We start from the raw sequence: 13,177 nt of genomic DNA on the forward strand, positions 1-13,177 counted from the left end.
AGGCAGCACAGTGGACTTAATAGTGTGCCTCATAGTTTTTAGGTTGTGGGTTTGAATCCCGGTACCGGCCTTCCTTGTTTGGGCTTTTCGTGTTGCATGGGATTTCTCCAGATCCCATGTGCCAAAAAGAAAAAGATTAACTGATAAGTCGACTTTCAGCTTTCCATAGTTGTGAATGTGACTGTCAATGGTTGTTTGTCTATATGTGCCCTATAATTGGCTTGCGATCAGTCCAGGTGGTCGTACCCCACCTCTCGCTCAAGTCAGCTGGGATAAGTTCTATCTCACATGACCTTAATGAGGACAAGTGCTACAGAAAATTAATGGATGGAAAAAGTCACTTATTTCAGTAGTTCAATTAAAAAAGGGAAACTTGTATCATGTACAGAAATTGAAACACGCTTTTTTGAAGGCCAATTCCGACGTATTTCTATCATAAAAATCTGTTATTATTATTATTCTAATTTCTTGAGATGGTGAATTTGGGTTTTTTGTTAGCTGTCGTCATCATATATATATATATACATATATATATATATATATATATATATATATATATATATATATATATATATATATATATATATATAAAATCATGCAATATTTTACACTGTGCAGTGACTCTATATAATGGGTGAGTTTCACTTTTTGAAATATTCACAAATATTCAGCTGTCATCGGGCAGGAGGCGGGGTACACCCTGAACTGGTTGGGCACGTATAAACAAACAACCATTCGCACTCACATTCACACCTACGGGCAATTTAGTTGTCAATTTACCTACCATGCATGTTTTTGGAATGTGGGAGGAAACCGGAGTGCCCGGAGAAAACCCACGCAGGCACAGGGAGAACATGCAAACTCCACACAGGCAGGGCCGGGGATTGAACCCAGTTCCTCAGAACTTTGAGGCAGACGCTCTAACCAGTCAGTTACCGTGCCTGAATACTTTCTGTACCCACTATATTTTGTGGTCAGTCAGTACATGTACATGATTGTAAATTCATGTTTTTTTGTTTTTTTTAAAAATGTTTTTGTAGGGTCTGTGCTAGTACTGCACTAATAAGTGTTACAATGAAACTAAATAAAGAAATCTTTTACATGGATTTGTTTATGCCAACAAGCTAAAATTCTCCTATTACTTGAGCCAAATAAAGTCCTTAAAATCATTCTTGAGTGAATCATCTCTGTAACATTTCTGAACATTTTACCTCCACCCTCCAAGCCAGGAGCAGTATTTAGTACAACCCCAATTCCAATGAAGTTGGGATGTTGTGTTTAACATAAAGAAAAACTGAATACAATGATTTTCAAATCATGTTCAACCTATATTTAATTGACTACACTACAAAGACAAGATATTTAATGTTCAAACTGATAAACATTATTGTTTTTAGCAAATAATCATTAACTTAGAATTTTGTGGCTGCAACACGTTCCAAAAAAGCTGGGACAGTGGCAAAAAAGACTGAGAAACACCTGTTTGGAACATCCGACAGGATAACAGGCTAATTGGGAACAGGTGGATGCCATGATTGGGTATAAAATGAGCTTCCCTGAATTGCTCAGTCATTCACAAGCAAAGATGGGGCGAGATTCACCTCTTTGTGAACAAGTGTGTGAGAAAATAGTCGATCAGTGTAAGGACAATGTTCCTCAACGTACAATTGCAAGGAATTTATGGATTTCATCATCTACGGTCCATAATATCATCGAAAAGTTCTGAGAATCTGGAGAAATCACTGCATGTAAGCGGCAAGGCCGAAAACCAACATTGAATGCCCGTGACCTTCAATCCCTCAGGCGGCACTGCATCAAAAACCAACATCAATGTATAAAGGATATCACCACATGGGCTCAGGAACACTTCAGAAAACCAAATAGAGTTCGGCACTACATCCGTAAGTGCAACTTGAAACTCTACTATGCAAAGCAAAAGCCATTTATCAACAACACCCAGAAAAGCCACCGGCTTCTCTGGGCCCGAGCTCATCTAAGATGGACTGATGCAAAGTGGAAAAGTGTTCTGTGGTCCGACGAGTCCACATTTCAAATTGTTTTTGGAAATTGTGGACGTCGTGTCATCCGGGCCAAAGAGGAAAATAACCATCCGGACTGTTATGGATGCAAAGTTCAAAAGCCAGCATCTGTGATTGTATGGGGCTGTGTTAGTGCCAATGGCATGGGTAACTTTGACATCTGTGAAGGTACCATTAATGCTGAAAGGTACATACAGGTTTTGGAGAAACATATGGTGCCATCCGAGCAACATCTTTTTCATGAACGCCCCTGCTTATTTCAGCAAGACAATGCCAAACCACGTTCTGCACGTGTTACAACAGCGTGACTTCATAGTAAAAGAGTGCGGGTACTAGACTGGCCTGCCTGCAGTCCAGACCTGTCTCCCATTAAAAATGTGTGGCGCATTATGAAGCGTAAAATACAACAACGGAGACCCCGGACTGTTAAACAGCTGAAGCTGCACATCAAGCAAGAATGGGAAAGAATTCCACCTACAAGGGTTCAACAATTAGTGTCCTCAGTTCCCAAACTTTTATTGAATGTTGATCAAAGAAAAGGTGACGTAACACATTGGTAAACATGACCCTGTCCCAGCTTTTTTTGGAATGTGTAGTATATTTAAATAGTACCGAAGTCAGAGTTCCTTTGAGAGGGCCAAATGTTTGGAGATCTGTATTCAAGCCAACCATCTTTTCTTTGTAGTTCAACATTAAAGGAATTCATTCAACCATTTGTACGTTTATTAGGGTTTTCCTTCTCCTCCCAGACAGTAACCTGTCTTGGGTTTACGACAGGCGTCCCGGTTTTCAAAGAGGACTGTTTTGCATATTATAAAATAAGGGTACCGGGATTGAGTTTAGCTAGTCTGGGAGGCGCAGCAGGCGGGTGTGGTTATTTCACGGAAACAGAGTGCCACCTTGTGGTCAGTTTAACACTCCAAATATGGTCACGAGGAGCGACCACCTTCCGGATGCACCCAGGGCGGGGGTAATTCCACACCCAGAGAATTAAGCCTTGATAAACTGAGATCCAGGAGTTTTTGGGGGCGTTTTCGTTATCCTGGCTTTGTACGCAGCTGCTATGACACTTTGGCTTGTTCAATAAATCGAATTAGCCCAAACGCCAAGTGTCTCGAAGTCTTTATTCATTCCTGCCCAACGGAAGCCGGTGTTCTCCCGGGTGACCACCGACTCAGAACCACAGTCGAAAAAAATCCACCTCAAATGTGTTGCAGCTATCCATCCATCCATCCATCCATCCATTTTCTACCGCTTATCCGAGGTCGGCTCGCGGGGGCAGTAGTTTTAGCAGGGACGCCCAGACTTCCCTCTCCCCAGCCACTTCATCCAGCTCTTCCGGGGGGATCCCGAGGCGTTCCCAGGCCAGCCGAATGACGTAGTCTCTCCAGCATGTCCAGCGTGTCCTGGGTCGTCCCCGGGGCCGAATCAGATGCCCCAGCCACCTCATCTGGCTCCTCTCGATGTGAAGGCGCAGCGGCTCTACTCTGAGATCCTCCCGGATGACCAAGCTTCTCACCCTATCTCTAAGGGAGAGCCCGGACACCCTGCGGAGGAGCTCATTTCGGCCGCTTGTTTCCTGGATCTTGTTCTTTCGGTCACGACCCACAGCTCGTGACCATAGGTGAGGGTAGGAACGTAGATCGACCGGTAAATCGAGAGCTTCGCCTTTCGGCTTAGCTCCTTCTTTACCACAACGGATCGATACAAAGTCTGCATCACTGCAGACGCTGCACCGATCCGCCTGTCAATCTCCCGTTACATTCTTCCCTCGCTCATTAACAAGAGCCCAAGATACTTGAACTCCTCCACTTGGGGCAGGATCTCATCCCCGACCTGGAGAGGACTGAGGACCATGGTATCAGATTTGGAGGTGCTGATTCTCATCCCAGCCGCATCACACTCTGCTGCGAACTGCTCCAGTGAGAGTTGGAGGTCACGGCTTGATGAAGCCAACAGAACCACATCATCAGCAAAAAGCAGAGATGCAATACTGAGGCCACCAAACTGCACCCCCTCTACGCCTCAGCTGCGCCTAGAAATTCTGTCCATAAAAGTTATGAACAGAATCGGTGACAAATGGCAGCCTTAGCGGAGTCCAACCCTCACCGGAAACGAGTCCGACTTACTGCCGGATATGCGGACCAAACTCTGACTCCGGTCGTACAGGGACCGAACAGCCCGTATCAAAGGGTTCGGTACCCCATACTCCCGAAGCACCCCCCACAGGACCCCCGAGGGACACCGTTGAACGCCTTCTCCAAGTCCAAAAAACACATGTAGACTGGTTGGGCGAACTCCCATGCATCCTCGAGGACCCTGCCAAGGGTGTAGAGCTGGTCCACTGTTCCACGGCCAGGACATAAACCACACTGCTCCTCCTGAATCTGAGATTCAACTTCCCGACGTACCCTCCTCTCCAGCACCCCTGATTAGACCTTACCAGGGAGGCTGAGGAGTGTGATCCCCCTGTAGTTGGAACACTCCCTCCGGTCCCCCTTCTTAAAAAGGTCTGCCAATCCAGAGGCACTGTCCCCGATGTCCACGCGATGTTGCAGAGGCGTGTCAACCAGGACAGCCCTACAACATCCAGAGCCTTGCCACCGAGGAGCTTTTTAACCACCTCGGTGACCTCAACCCCAGAGATAGGAGAGCCCGCCTCAGAGAACCCAGACTCTGGTCCCTCATGGGAAGGCGTGTCGGTGGAATTGAGGATGTCTTCGAAGTATTCTCCCCACTGGCTCACAACGTCCCGAGTCGAGGTCAGCAGCGCCCCATCCCCACTATACACAGTGTTTATGGTGCACTGCTTCCCCCTCCTGAGACGCCGGATTGTGGAGCAGAATTTCTCGAAGCCGTCCGGAAGTCTTTCTCCAAGGCCTCACCGAACTCCTCCCATGCACGAGTTTTTGCTTCAGCGACCACCAAAGCTGCATTCCGCTTGGCCAGCCGGTACCCATCAGCTGCCTCAGGAGTGCCACATGCCAAAAAGGCCCGATAGGACTCCTTCTTCAGCTTGACGGCATCCCTCACCATTGGTGTCCACCAACGGGTTCGGAGATTGCCGCCACGACAGGCACCAACCACCTTATGGCCACAGCTCCGGTCGGCCGCCTCAGCAATGGAGGCGCGGAACATGGTCCACTCGGACTCGATCTCCCCCGCCTCCCCCGGAACATGAGCAAAGTTCTGTCGGAGGTGGGAGTTGAAACTCCTGACAGGGGATTCCGCCAGACCTTCCCAGCAGACCCTCACAATACGTTTGGGCCTGCCACGTCGGACCGGCATCTTCCCCCACCATCGGAGCCAACTCACCACCAAGTGTTGATCAGTTGACAGCTCCACCCCTCTCTTTACCCAAGTGTCCAAGACATGCGGCCGCAAGTCCGACGACACGACCACAAAGTCGATGATCGAACTGCGACCTAGCGTGTCCTCGTGCCAAGTGCACGTGTGGACACCCTTATGCTTGAACATGGTGTTCATTATGGACAATCCGTGATGAGCACAGAAGTCCAATAACAGAACACTGCTTGGGTTCTGATCGGGGGGGGGGCGTTACTCCCAATCACGCCCTTCCAGGTCTCACTATCATTGCCCACGTGAGCATTGAAGTCCCCCAGCAGAACAATGGAGTCCCCAGCGGGAGCGCTCTCCAGCACCCCCTCCAAGGATTCCAAAAAGGGTGGGCACTCTGAACTGCTGTTTGGTGCATAGGCACAAACAACAGTCAGGACCCGTCCCCCTACCCGAAGGCGGAGGGAGGCTACCCTCTTGTCTACCGGGGTGAACCCCAACGTACAGTCGCCGAGCCGGGGAGCAATAAGTATACCCACACCTGCTCGGCGCCTCTCACCGTGGGCAACTCCAGAGTGGAAGAGAGTCCAACCCCTCTCGAGGGGACCGGTACCAGAGCCCAAGCTGTGCGTGGAGGCGAGTCCGAATATATCTTGTCGGAACTTCTCGACCTCACACACCAGCTCGGGCTCCTTCCCTGCCAGAGAGGTGACATTGTACGTCCCTAGAGCGAGCTTCTGTAGCCGGGGATCGGATTGCCAAGGTCCCCGCCTTCGGCCACTGCCCAGCTCGCACTGCACCCATGTTACCATGTTAAACACGTTACTGCCACTGAAAAGGTTGACGGGGCCCGTATCCCTCCTGATCAGACAATATGCATTCTGCACGTCTGACATTGTTCACTTGCGTCCTTAAATGGCAGACATGTGGGATGCAGTAAGCGAGGGTCATTACAAAGCCATTACTCAACGTGCTGCGTTGACGCCGTGGCAAGTACATTAACTGCCGAAATTAAAGTGTCACCACAGAGGAAGCTGGAGTGATTTGTTGTGATTAATTAAATTCAAGATGACCCCTTGCCATTAAAACAATAATTGGATAAAAAAATAACTCCACGTAATGTCTTCCAATTAATGGCACTATTTGAGTTTGTAAGTCTTTTCGCCCCCTTATCCCATAACATGTTAATTATTGAAGATTAGATTGGGAAAATGTAAGCTTAAATCTATCGCCGTTGAATAAATGATGGACTTTAATTCAGGAGTGGAGAACCTATGGCATGCGGGCCCTATATGGGCACAATTTATAAACAAATCAAATCTCGGAGGAACCATTATAGTAAGTCAAAATATCCATGTAAGCCACAAATGGACAATAATTATTTGGTCACTGCACATTTTAATGTTGTTTTGTCTCCATGTTTATATATGACTATTAAAAACAAAAAATATATTTTTTTTTTTCCCCCATACAAGTTTTATTACTGTGCATGTAAGTACTGTGACCTATTACTGCCCCCCCTGGAGCCAAAAATAACTCAAAACAAAACATAAAAAAAGAGCACTTTTATTAATATTATTATATATATATATTTATTGGAAGATAAAACCTTATAAAATATTTTTATGTTTGAACTGATCAACTACAATACATATGGGGGCAGTGTGGGTATCAAGACATTTGAACACACTGGGATCTGAGCTCCGGTCATGTGTAGAGTTTGCATGTTTTCCCTGTGCCTGTGTGGGTTTTCTATGGGTACTCCAACTATATCCCACATCCCCAAAACAAGCATGTTGGGTTCATTGAAGTCTTTAAATTGTCCATGGGAGTGTCAGTGGTTGTTTGTCTATATAGTACCCTGCAATTGGTTGGCGACCAGTTCAGGGTGTACCCCGCCTGTCGCCCAGAGTCAGCTGGGACGGGCTTCCACCATGCCCGAACGGGAACGTGGAAGTGGACATTTGCAACAAAGCAGAGCATTGACATTAAACTTCAAAACCACTTGGGGGCGCTGTTGCCCCTTCTAATATAAACGCATTTACCCGCCATGTGGCTTAAGGTAGCCCTCACAATTCACTCATGTATGAATGCTAATAAAATACAATGACATTTCCTCATCCGGTCTGTATCTGCTGCCAGCCAGCACGAATATAGATTGTATCAATAGTTCTGTTCAAAAGGATCATGAAATAAGCCTCTTCGTTTCTCTTTATGCGACCGTTTCATCAACTTCATTTTGCATAGGAGAGATTTCCTAATTTGGTTAGTTGTAGTCCCCATTGCCTTGAAGTAGTGATGTTAATTTAAACTGCCCACATAGGCTACAGTTACTGAAAACGTGTTTGAAGCCCCTGGTTTCATTGTATTCATTCATTCTTGTTTCAGGGTTGGCTACCTTGGATTATTAAATACACAGAGTGCATGTCAAGAGGTAATGAAGATAGAGTTATTATTTTTTGGTAAGTGGCACTGTAATTGAAGGGCAACAGGAGCCGCACCTTTCACCTTTTACTAAATACTTTCATTAATGCAAGGTTATGTTTGGTAGCTTGGAGAAAATTAGGATGTCAAAATTAATTAATTAGTCAATTTTTTTTTTTACAGCAGTAGTAAAATAGTCAGGTTTTCATATTCAAGAGTGTTAGTCTTTTTTTTAATGACAGATATGTAATTTTGGAATTATCATGTCCCACTGATCTCAGGTAATAGCGTCCTTTGTCGGGAGAAGATTGCTGTCATGATACAAACGCCCATGTAAAATAAATATGACAACTGTGGATTAATTACTATTGTTATCTCTAACAGGGGATCAGAAATTGCTTGGTGAATGGTGAGAGAACATTTCAGAACATTCAGAACCCTACAAACACACATCCAAGCCCACCCTTCAAATAAGTCAGTAACTCTGACGGCGGAAAGTCCCAACAGTTGATACAAGAAAATACGCAGACCGAGGCAGACCTTCCTTGTAGACCGGCCAGTGTTCGAAGCCAAGAACAGTGAGTGAAAACCAGACTAATGACAGGACTGTATCACGTCTCTATTGTCATTTCACAGTGCAGGAAGGCAGGACTTCAACAGAAACGCAGTCCATATTAGAAGGCAAGAATATAAACAGACTAAGGAAGTTCTTCCTTGTTGACCGGACAATGATTTCATAAACAGTGATTGAAAAGAGGAAGTGTTTACTGTTAGCCTGTGCAAGAAGGCAGCACTTACACAGAATAAGAATATACGCTGACTGAGGTAGACCATCCTTGTAAGCTGACTGCACGAACAACGGTGGAAAAGCAGACAGACAATGTGCAAGTGACAAAGTAAGAATATACATAGACTCAGATAAATTGTCCCTGAAGACCATCTGATGCTAGGAGGAACAATGACTGAAAATAAACAGTCAATGATAGTAAGGAATATCTCTTGTCACACCGAGCAAGTCGGGCAGGTCTTTAAACAGAAACACAAGTCACAATGCAATGAAAGAATCAATGCAGACTGAGGTAGATTTTCCTGATAGACTGGCCAATTATTGCATGAACAGTGACTGAAAAGTAATACATCGACGACACAAATTACTTGTGATTATTATAAAAACGTACAATTAAAACAAACATTTAGGTTTCTACTAGATGATGAAATGTAGATCGGGATTCTTTTTCCTTGTTACTCAGCCACTTGTTGCTAGGCAGAATTTGTCAATCATAACTGCCCCATAGGCCAATGAACAAAATGGTTCGGTTTATTTTCTGGTCACTTATTGCAGAATTCATGGAATACCATTGTAATGTTCTATTTTGTGGTGTTAGTTTAACACAGGCGGCACAGTGGACGACTGGTTAGACCGTCAGCCTCACAGTTCTGAGGACCCGGGTTCAATCCCCGGCCCCGCCTGTGTGGAGTTTGCATGTTCTCCCCGTGCCTGCATGGGTTTTCTCCGGGCACTCCGGTTTCCTCCCACATCCCAAAAACATGCATGAATTGGAGACTCTAAATTGCCCGTAGGTGTGAATGTGAGTGTGAATGGTTGTTTGTTTGTGTGTGCCCTGCGATTGGCTGGCAACCAGTTCAGGGTGTACCCCGCCTCCTGCCCGATGACAGCTGGGATTGGCTCCAGCGCGCCCGCGACCCTAGTGAGGAGAAGCGTCTCAGAAAATGGATGGATAGTTTAACACAGCAATTTGTAATAAGTAATGCTAATTTTGTGCCTTTAGTTCCTGTCGCTTGTTTGGATAGCAGGAAGCTAGGATTCATACAACAGGAAGTCAGAGAGCTACAGATAGGAGGAAAGCTAAATTATACGTCGTTCTTTGTTCCTTGCTATATGGCCGAAAGCATTTGCCTGTGAGTTATTTTATGTCCAGGTATCATACTGTGTATTAGAGAATGTTGAGTTACAGGAGCTAACTTGTGATTACAATAATTAATAGAGTCGCTAAGCTAACTGTAGCATTCCCCTTCAATTTAACATAGATGTTAGCATTAAGGTAGCAGAACGTTCATATCATTTTGAATATGTTAAATTTCTGTTCGTATGTGTTCTGTTCATTTGTAAATAATTTTATAAGATAGATAACATAGATTTCTATGTTGTCCTGGTTTAAGAGTGATTCCTGGATCAAAGAATGAAAAGGAATCTTCTTATTTGGAAACTCTGTGTAGCAGGCTAGGGTATGCCATCCACACATGCAGGAACAGAATAACAATCATTTGTGCACCATATAGCATGGGGGAAAACAGTGAACACTCTGTATTAAATACAAAATCCATACTTCAAGGAAAACCAGTGACTGGTGCATAATGCAGAGCTGCAACTGGATAATAGAGACAATGGGTCTTGAGGGTTGAGTCCCATGCTTTTAATTGACCTGCTCCATGAGAAAATGATGTAGCTCATCAATTCTACCTTTGTTGATTTAAATGCCTCTCCCCTAGTGAATGCCTTGTTTTGGTGGCAGAAGAGCAGGAAACACTTTTAAAAGTATAAGAAAGTTATCAGAGTAAAGTACTGTGTCAGCACCAGAACCTCTGCTCTCCTTTTCCCTCTCCACCTCCTCCCTCAACTATCAGTCAAGGTAGCATCAAAGCCTAATCACCAAGAGCCACACTTGCACATCTTGGCCTGTGAAGGAATCTTGCGGAAGGGAAATATGGGTCCCTCAAGGACACTGATAGTTCACACTACACAGGAGAAGAGAAAACATTAGAAACAAGCTTGCGCAGCAGCCTTCTTTGCTGTTTCTCTGTGTGTACTCTCTCAACGGGAAATGCCCCTGAACAAAAAGTAGGATGTTGTGTCAAAGATCTTGAACAGCGAAAGGGACTCGGAGGAGAGAGAGTCACACACAAGGAAAACCTCGGTTTCGAGCTGTCTGTCAATTCTACCTGGATGTCGTGACTCGTAAATGTGTGAAGGCTACTTTATTGTTCGAGCGAAGACCTGGCATTGAACCATCAATGCCTTTTGCACAGAAGCTAGCTAAGGTGGGATATTGCTGCAACTGTATGGCCCTTTAACACAGCAACACGGCTCATGTGGCATACGGTATACATTTCTCAAAACAAGTTAGACTTTTGGGTGAAATCACAGGATGAACCTAAAAGTGAATTTAATTGAAAGCCTCTCTGAACTTTTGAATGCGCAGCTTGCTCTTCTCTGTCAAAGACCTAAACAGCAAAATTCACATCAGGTGTTTTATCCATGAACTGACCAATATATTTCAAAGGACGTCCACATCTATACCTTTCTGTGACTCCTTCAGTCTCTTTGTATCTTGGTTGCAACCTGATGATGACACTGTGTGGCACTCTAAGCTCAGTGGCCACTTTCCTCTGAGAACAATCCTGGCTAAAGCCTCACAATGGCTCGTTACTGTCGATCAATTGTTAGGTGTAGTCTTGGTCTTATGATGCCAAAATGTCAACTGCATGATAAAGAGGACCGTTAAATACCAATTCTAATTGACACCGCTTGTGAATTTTGCTGTTCAGCTCCTTGCTAGAATAGTTGCTAAAAGTTGGGCATGTGCATTCAAAATTTTAGAGAAGGTCAAATTAAGTTCACTGTAAAGTTTGCAGTGCAAAATAGCGTCTTTGTCATCAGTTCCACCCAAAGTGTTTTGATATTTGAGGGGCATTTATTTGAGTCATTGGGATGACTGTACATATGGTCCCACTTCATATTATTTGGGGTTAATCAGCGGTTCTTTAAATGCTGGCAGGTGTGTGCTGATACCCATAACATGAGTTTGAATGTGATTAATTAATTCTGAACACAGCCACTTCCCTATTTATGAGGGTGTGTGCACTTTTAAAACCACATTCTCTCAGTTGTTTATTTTTTTACTTTCCCTCTCTATTTTTTCCCAATTGAGGTTTACAGGTTATAAGGCAACTAATAGTGGAAAAAGTTTTAAAATGATTTATCTTCGTCTCATTTTCGTATATCGCAAAAACCTGCCATTTGAACATGGGTGTGTAGACTTTTTATCTCCACTGCAGCTTGGCTTCACCTTCTTTGTTAATAGTTTTATTATTGACTTTGTTGATTGTGTTAACAGAAATAAATATATATGTTTAATATATAATACTGTTTTTTCTTAATATGAATATGAATATTTTTTCCTTCTTTCTTTCTTTTTTTGGCTTTAGCACCTCACCCCAAAAATGTCTGTGCATATGCCTGCGAAAAGCCTTTATTTTTTGTGAATAGTATAGTAGTAGTAGAAAGTACTTGTCAGACTTTCACCACAACAGGGCAGGAGGAGTGAGTCTGGCGTGTCACATTTCACACCCATTTCCAGCAATCCCCTCTGTACGGCTCTGAAACTACCTCCAAAGAATGAGAAAATTGACAGGTCGACTTTGTCCAGCTATTCCATATCCTTGTCATTTAAATAGAAAAGTGATATTGGAAAAAAGGTGAAAAAAAATGTTGCCTTTTGCAGGCAGTGTGACTGGGGCTACATATGGTTTTGTAAGCTAAATCAGGGAGAAAAAAATCACACTCTTAAATACTCTTAAAATACCTCACACCACAGGATATTTGCTCAGGATAATCTTTCAGACAGATCCGAATCAGGTGGGCCTTTGATGACTTTTAGTGAGGAAGTGAGGGGAAAAAAAATGCTCAAATTCATCCCAAATATTGATATGTGTGTACCCCGCTGTAGCTCTTTAGTTCTATCTAGAAAACATCATGGCAGTGACTATCTGAATGTTTCCATTGTTAAGAAAAGTTGAGAAATGTGGAAATAAAATCCTGTATCCACATTTGTATTTACATATACACAAAAATCCCCTCCACAAAGTTTAAAATAACTCACTTTTGGAACTCAAGTGTTTTTGCATAATCCTACTAAAAAGTCATCTGGAGCGCACAGACAAGCCAAGTTGGAAAGATTGTGGTCTGCATATCAACATAAAGTACTCCTTGAAAAAGAAAAGTTTCAAATAAATCGTTGTATTCATGTCATTACATGTCGTGACGTGTGATCAAAATCACTCATTTTTTTCAAATAGCTTGTTGGCATAAAAAAATCCATGTAAAAGATAATCTTTATTTAGTTTCATTGTAACACTTATTAGTGCAGTACTAGCACAGACCCTGCAAAGACATTAAAAAAATGTACTGATTGACCACAAAATATACTGGGTACGGAAAGTATTCAGACCCCCTTAAATTTTTCACTTTGTTATATTGCAGCCATTTGCCAAAATTATTTAGGTAAATTTTTTACTCATTAATGTACACACACACACACACACACACACACACACACACACACACACCACCCCATATTGACGGTAAAAAACGGAATTCTTGACATTTTTGCCGATTT

This window comes from Phyllopteryx taeniolatus, chromosome 17 (genome assembly GCF_024500385.1).
Source record: "Phyllopteryx taeniolatus isolate TA_2022b chromosome 17, UOR_Ptae_1.2, whole genome shotgun sequence".
NCBI classification, from domain to species: Eukaryota; Metazoa; Chordata; class Actinopteri; order Syngnathiformes; family Syngnathidae; genus Phyllopteryx; species Phyllopteryx taeniolatus.